Below are 6,000 nucleotides of genomic sequence, written 5' to 3' on the forward strand. Positions count from 1 at the left end.
TTTGAATAGCCAGGGACAAAGCCGTGAGTACTTTAAGTACTCGCAATCTAATACTAGAGTAAGTACTAGCATTTCCATAGAGAGTATTTTAAGCTCTAAGTTTATTTGCATAAAGCCAATTTTAGTTGATAAACCTTTTTGTAAACAACTCCTCATGTGCTAACTAACTCAAGTGGGAACATTAGTGTCATTCCCACAACTCTGTTGTGATTTCAAAACTCAAAAATCACCGTTCAAGTTCAAGTTCAAAAAATCACCAGTCACAAGGATATAAATTCTGATGACGGAAACAGTATGGCCTTTCCAATTGTCCATATCCGCGGACGCGGCTATTCGAATAGTTCTACACTCTGCAGAGGTTGCACACTTGTGCCACAACATTTGATTTCATCCGTCAGGGATAAAACCCCGAATAATCGTAACTCAGTACGCGGATCATCAACCGTTAACCTTTCACTTACACACCCTAGTATAGGCACCTCTCCCCATGAGCTTGGCCTCCCGGTGAAAACCAACTGTTAACCCGGGAACTGCACAGGGCTTGGCCGTACAATTCACCTCAATTCACATCATTTCTCAACCACGGAGGCAGCCGCAAGCGTAACCCCTATGACGTGTGTTCAGAGGGAACCCATACTAAGACACATAAATTTCCAGCTAAGCCTTACCCATAATCAGGTATTGTGGGGGTACTTAATATTGGTAAGGTATCGCATCCAATTCAATCATCAGTTTTTAGCCCAAAGTCACCAAGTCAAATTCATGTCATATTCACCTTCAAAATCTTTCAATGGAAATGACTCATCATTCCAAGGTTTTCACCATCATCATTTCATAAACACATATTCCCATCTAGAGTAGTCATTTTTTAATTTAGCACTAGCAACTATGTATGAGGGGTGCTAAGTATTTGCTTTGCTTCTAGGCTAGGTTTGATACTCTTGTACTAACTCAATACTAACCAGGTAATTCATGAATCAAAAAGTACTTTGATAAAACAAAGGTAAATAAAGCTTGTAAAGTAAAACTGGGAAATAGGATCATAAGCATAAGTAGATGGGGTAATGCCTTGCTCATGGTGAGCTTTGCACTTTGCGAGAGTATTATCTTGCCTTGGTTGGGGAATTGGTCAAAGTGGTCTTCTTCTCCTTGGAAGTAGACCTCCTCCTCCTCCTGGTACTCCTCGGTACTAGCGTCTAAAATACGAATACGGAGTACACAATCATCACACCAAACTAATTTACTTAACTAGGCACAAACATGGTTCACACACTTAAACTAGCATCACATATTACTATTAAGTTGGGGGATGTGTTTTTCTTATTATTTAAGAAAAATAATTTCCTCTCATACAAATCTTAAATGTTACTTTGAATTATTCAGAGAAATAATTTCCTCTCATTATCTTATTAAGATTTAATTTCTCTTATGCATAATATGTGACCTAGGTTGACCCAAGTCAACCTCTTCACACTTATCATTTTGAGAAAATGATTTAAATGAGGTGAGCACCTCATACTATTTAGTTTTAGCATAGCAAAGATTTAATATCACCCACAATTCCTATGAGACCTAATTGACCAGAGTCTCTACTTCATTTGGAATTGGTGGTGACAAGATTTAAATGAGAGAAACTCTCTCATAAGATTTCTTATTAGTTTTGGACAATATCTTTGACTAGAAATAGCCATAAAGTCATTTAAATCAACTAAGCCATGATCATTCAAAGGAAGCATGGCATATTTTTGTAGAAACAATTAGTATAAGTGAAATGTGAATTATTGGAGGTGGAATTAACTGAAAATCATTTATGGTTAAATTTTAAGAATTATTATAAGGCAGAAAAGCCCCTACCTTGTTTATTTTGTCCCTTTAATTCTACAATAGATCTAGGGTTCTATCCAGTGGCATTGTGTAGATAAAATCCTAAGCTTTCCAACAATATCGAGTTTGTAAAATTTGGCCAAGTAGATTTGTCCCTATTGAATTTCAAAGTTTGCATCAGATTAGGGTATTTTTCTATTTTCCAAATTTGAATTCAAACTGTGGGCTGGCGCGGGAAACTAGCTGGGCTGCAGAGAAAAAAAAGGAATTGGGCCGGCCCAGTACTGCGTCCAGCGCAGCGGGCCAGCTGACAAGGTGGGGGCCACCTGTCTGTGGGCTGTAACGCCCGAAGCGGTACGGGGAGAGGAGAGCCGTGCGATTAGAACGCGATCGCACGGTCGAGAAGCGTCGTCGTCGACGACGAGCGAGGAACTCACTGGCGGCAGCGGTAGGGGGTCGGCGAGCTCGTCGGAGCTCCGGCGGTCGTCGGAGATGTGCGGAGGTACGTTATCGAGGGCGAGGATCTCCCTGGTAGCAGCAGCTCGTCCTGGGGTGGCCTCCTGCTCCGGCGAACTCCGTGTACTGGCGGCGGCGGCGAGCTTGCGATTGGAGGCCTCCGGCGACTAATTGGTGGAATTGAGGTGGCGAGGAGTGCTGTGAGGATGAGAGGAAGAGAATGGTGTGCTCAATTTGGTGGGAGGAGCCCTCCTTTTATAGGAGCGGGAGGTGGCCGAAGGGCGGAGCGGGGGTCATCATCGTCGTCACCGTTCCAAGGTCGCGAAGAGGCAAGGTGTGGGCGCGTACGGTGGCTGGTGTCCTGGAGAAGCTGACGCGCGCGATCGTGGCGCGGCAGGGGCTCTGTAGCGATGGCGCGCTTGATGGGAATGCTCAGCACCATGGCGGGTCGCGTCGACGATGACGTTGGCCATGGCGTTCCCGCGGTCAATCGACGATGTCTGTGAGGTTGCTGGTCGTTTGGCGCGTTCACTGGCGAGTGGAGCAGGTGAGTGAGGGCGAGGAGCGTCGGCGCGCGTCACGCTCTGGCGCGTCCAGGGCGCTCGCCGTGCGTGCACTGGCACGTGCATGGGCGTTCCTGGGCGTGTCTGGGCGTGGCTGTTCTGGCGCGTGCAGGCTCGGTCTTGGTCAAGGGAGTGCACGGGCGTGTCCAGGGAGGTGAGAGGAAGAGAAGGGACATGGCGGTGCAGGCCAGAAGTGATCCGGTGAGGAGATGGCATGAGATGGACATGCCATGCCACGGCATGGCATGCTCTGGTCAATGTGGTCAAGCACAGGTGCGGGCAAGTGGATGAGAGGGTGCAGTGAGGTGAGAGGGTGCTCCAGAAGTGCAGAGAGGGCAGGGTTGGACCAAGTCCAATGTAAAAATGGAGTATGGGCTCAATTTTTCACCCTGCCTGCAAGGTGTTTGGTGTAATGCCCGCAAGAGAAATATTTTTGATGGAGTGTAATCATATAATAAGAGAAGTAGAATGGAGGTGGTTTGGTTCAATTTGGAGTTGGTTTGCAAAATCTCAAATTGCATATGATAGTTTTGTTTCAATGTCTCATCTTGGCTTGATTGTCATTTGAATTCTAGGCAGAGTTTGAGGTGGGTGTCTTGAGCAAAGTTGTAGTCCTTGATGAGATCTTGGAGAAGGTACAAAGAGTTGGCCAAGTGTAGAAAGAGAAAATTGAAAACCAGGGGCTCAAAGTGGGTATCTTGCTGAAATTGCCTCACATGACCATAATCACATGTGATCACAAATTTGGTTCAAATTTGATTTGAATTGAGTTTGATTGTTTCCAAAAGTGTTAATATGTGTTCAGTATCCATTTACAACTAATGGTGCAAACCAAATTGGTCTAGATCAAAGATTTGTAAAAATGGCATAGGCCATATGTGTGTGTGAAGTTGATTTTTAGAATTTCTTTTCTATTTTATTTTTATTTGACTTTGGATGATCAAGTGATCATTGCTAGGGTTTTAGAATGAGAGTAACACACAAACAAGCATCATGGCAAAAGCACACTCAAATAAATTAATAAGGTGAGCTAATATGCATAGTCCTATATGATGAGAAAAAGTTTTTGTTGGCTCTGATTTTTGGATTCTTGAATTCTCTCTCTTGTTCCTTTTATTGGAAACTTGGGATGTTACAAATAACTACATTATATTTTCCCTTCTTGTATTTAATTACATAGGGGAATGATTCAATTAATTCGACCCATTTAGGGTGTATTTTGTTTAAATTTGATTGGTTTTTCAAATACTTCAAGGACTCATGGTCCGAATGAATAATGAACTGTTTTGGACAAACATAGTGTTTCCACACTTCAAGAACTCGAACACGTGCATAAATTAAGTTCATTGTCATATATAGGATAGTTTAGACGAGCATCGTCTAACTTTTCACTGTAATATGCAACGGGTTTTCCGTCTTGCATAAGCATGCCACAATTTTGAGGCCACTTGCATCACACTCTATCTCAAATGTTTTTTGCAAAATTTGGTAAAACGATAAGTGGCGCTTCGATTAGTTTCTTTTTTATTTCATCAAGAGCATTTTGTTGTGCTTTGCCCCAAAAGTAAGGGAACATTTTTCTTTGTAAGCTCGTTCAAGGGCAAGCAATAGTACTAAAATCTTTCAAAAACCTTCTACAAAAACTGGCAAGACCGTGGTAACTTCATACTTGTCCAACCGTTGTTGGTGTGGGCCATTATGAATTGCCTCAACTTTCCACTAGTGGAAAACGGGGCAATAGGCCCGGTCCATTTGGGCCTTTAGACCCGGTTCCCGAACCGGGACCAACTAGGCGGGACTAAAGGGGGTACCCTTTAGTCCCGGTTCAAAGATCAACCGGGCCTAAAGGCCTCGACACGTGGTGCGGCCAGGGAGCTCGCGGTGGAAGGCCTTTGGTCCCGGTTTGTGGTACGAACCGGGCCTAGGTTTCTCTGCCGCGGCAGAGAATTGCTATTTCTCTGCCGCGGCACAGATTTAGGCTGTACCAGCGTTTCTCTGCGGCGAGAGAAGCGAAGCGTTTCTGCCGCGGCAGAGTTTCAGCAATGCATATATATCATTCAAGAAACCACAAAAAATCGTCATGAATATATATAGACATCGTCAACAGTACACGACATAGTCAACACAGTACACGTAATGCATGCATATTTACAATACAACATCTCCTGAACGAATATCCTCCACCGTCACGATCTTCCGATAGTGCTCTCCACCTGGGGTAAGGACCTCGGTAATAAAGAATCCCGCGATTTCCTCTTGAATTGCTTTTATTTGATCCGCTGTTATGAGAGTGTCCCGCAGGCGTGTCATCTATATTTAAAAAAGGAGATCAATATATATGAATGGAACTCAATACAATAGATGGTACTAATTAAGATTAATTGTGAAAATTTGTTATCGTACACGAGTGTGGTGTATTTGGGCATCCCCACCCTTGGGACAGGACATGTCACGCATGAAGGTGTAGACGTAGTATCCACATAAGTTATTCCCTTGTTCCTGCCTCATACACTTTACGAAAAAATAGTTCGATCAAACTAATAATCAAGCATCGTATTGAAAGTAAATATCATATATAAAGTTTCACGGACATAGCTATATATATAGTACTACTTACAGGGTAATCTTTAAATGTAAGCTCCGGTTTCCATTCACCCGGAACAGTATTGATGAACCGTTTCCAAGCCCTGCCCGGCAAAAAATAATGAGTAAATGAGTAATTGATTAGTTGATGATATCTTCGAATTAGAGCAGATGAAGATGCCAATACGAAATTGATTGAAACTACCTCTGGAGGATGGCAGCCATGTCCGCCCATTCCGCATATTCTTTACGTTTCGAGTCCATGACGTTTACGACTCCAAGGTGAAGATCAATGATTAGGAGAATAAAGTGGAAATTGCACAAGCATAGCTCAATGATTACGAGAATAAAGTGGAAGGTGCACAAGCATAATGTATGTTATATATAACACTCACTTGAAGTTGTAGGGAAAGAATATATCCTCTTTGTCTGCTTGCTTCTCTAAAAACATTACGATGTTGTCCTCTGTGTCCTTGGGGTACCGTCGAACCGTAACTTCATGAGCGTGTTTGGGTCTATGAACCCCAGCGGTAGGAGCTTGCCTCTTTTGTATTCCAGCTTCTTCATTCTGCAT

General features: G+C 43.3%; 1 long non-coding RNA gene across 1 annotated transcript; it reads right to left on the bottom strand.

Annotated features, from left to right (window-relative positions):
- Positions 1 to 5,252: 5,252 nt before the first annotated feature.
- Positions 5,253 to 5,745, bottom strand: LOC139838789 (uncharacterized). The gene is made up of 3 exons (XR_011756644.1): positions 5,632 to 5,745; positions 5,461 to 5,530; positions 5,253 to 5,354 (listed from the first exon to the last, which is right to left on the bottom strand). It is a non-coding gene; the product is annotated as an uncharacterized lncRNA (long non-coding RNA).
- Between the last annotated feature and the right edge of the window lie 255 nt (positions 5,746 to 6,000).

Source organism: Lolium perenne, chromosome 4, assembly GCF_019359855.2.
Source record: "Lolium perenne isolate Kyuss_39 chromosome 4, Kyuss_2.0, whole genome shotgun sequence".
Taxonomy (NCBI): Eukaryota; Viridiplantae; Streptophyta; class Magnoliopsida; order Poales; family Poaceae; genus Lolium; species Lolium perenne.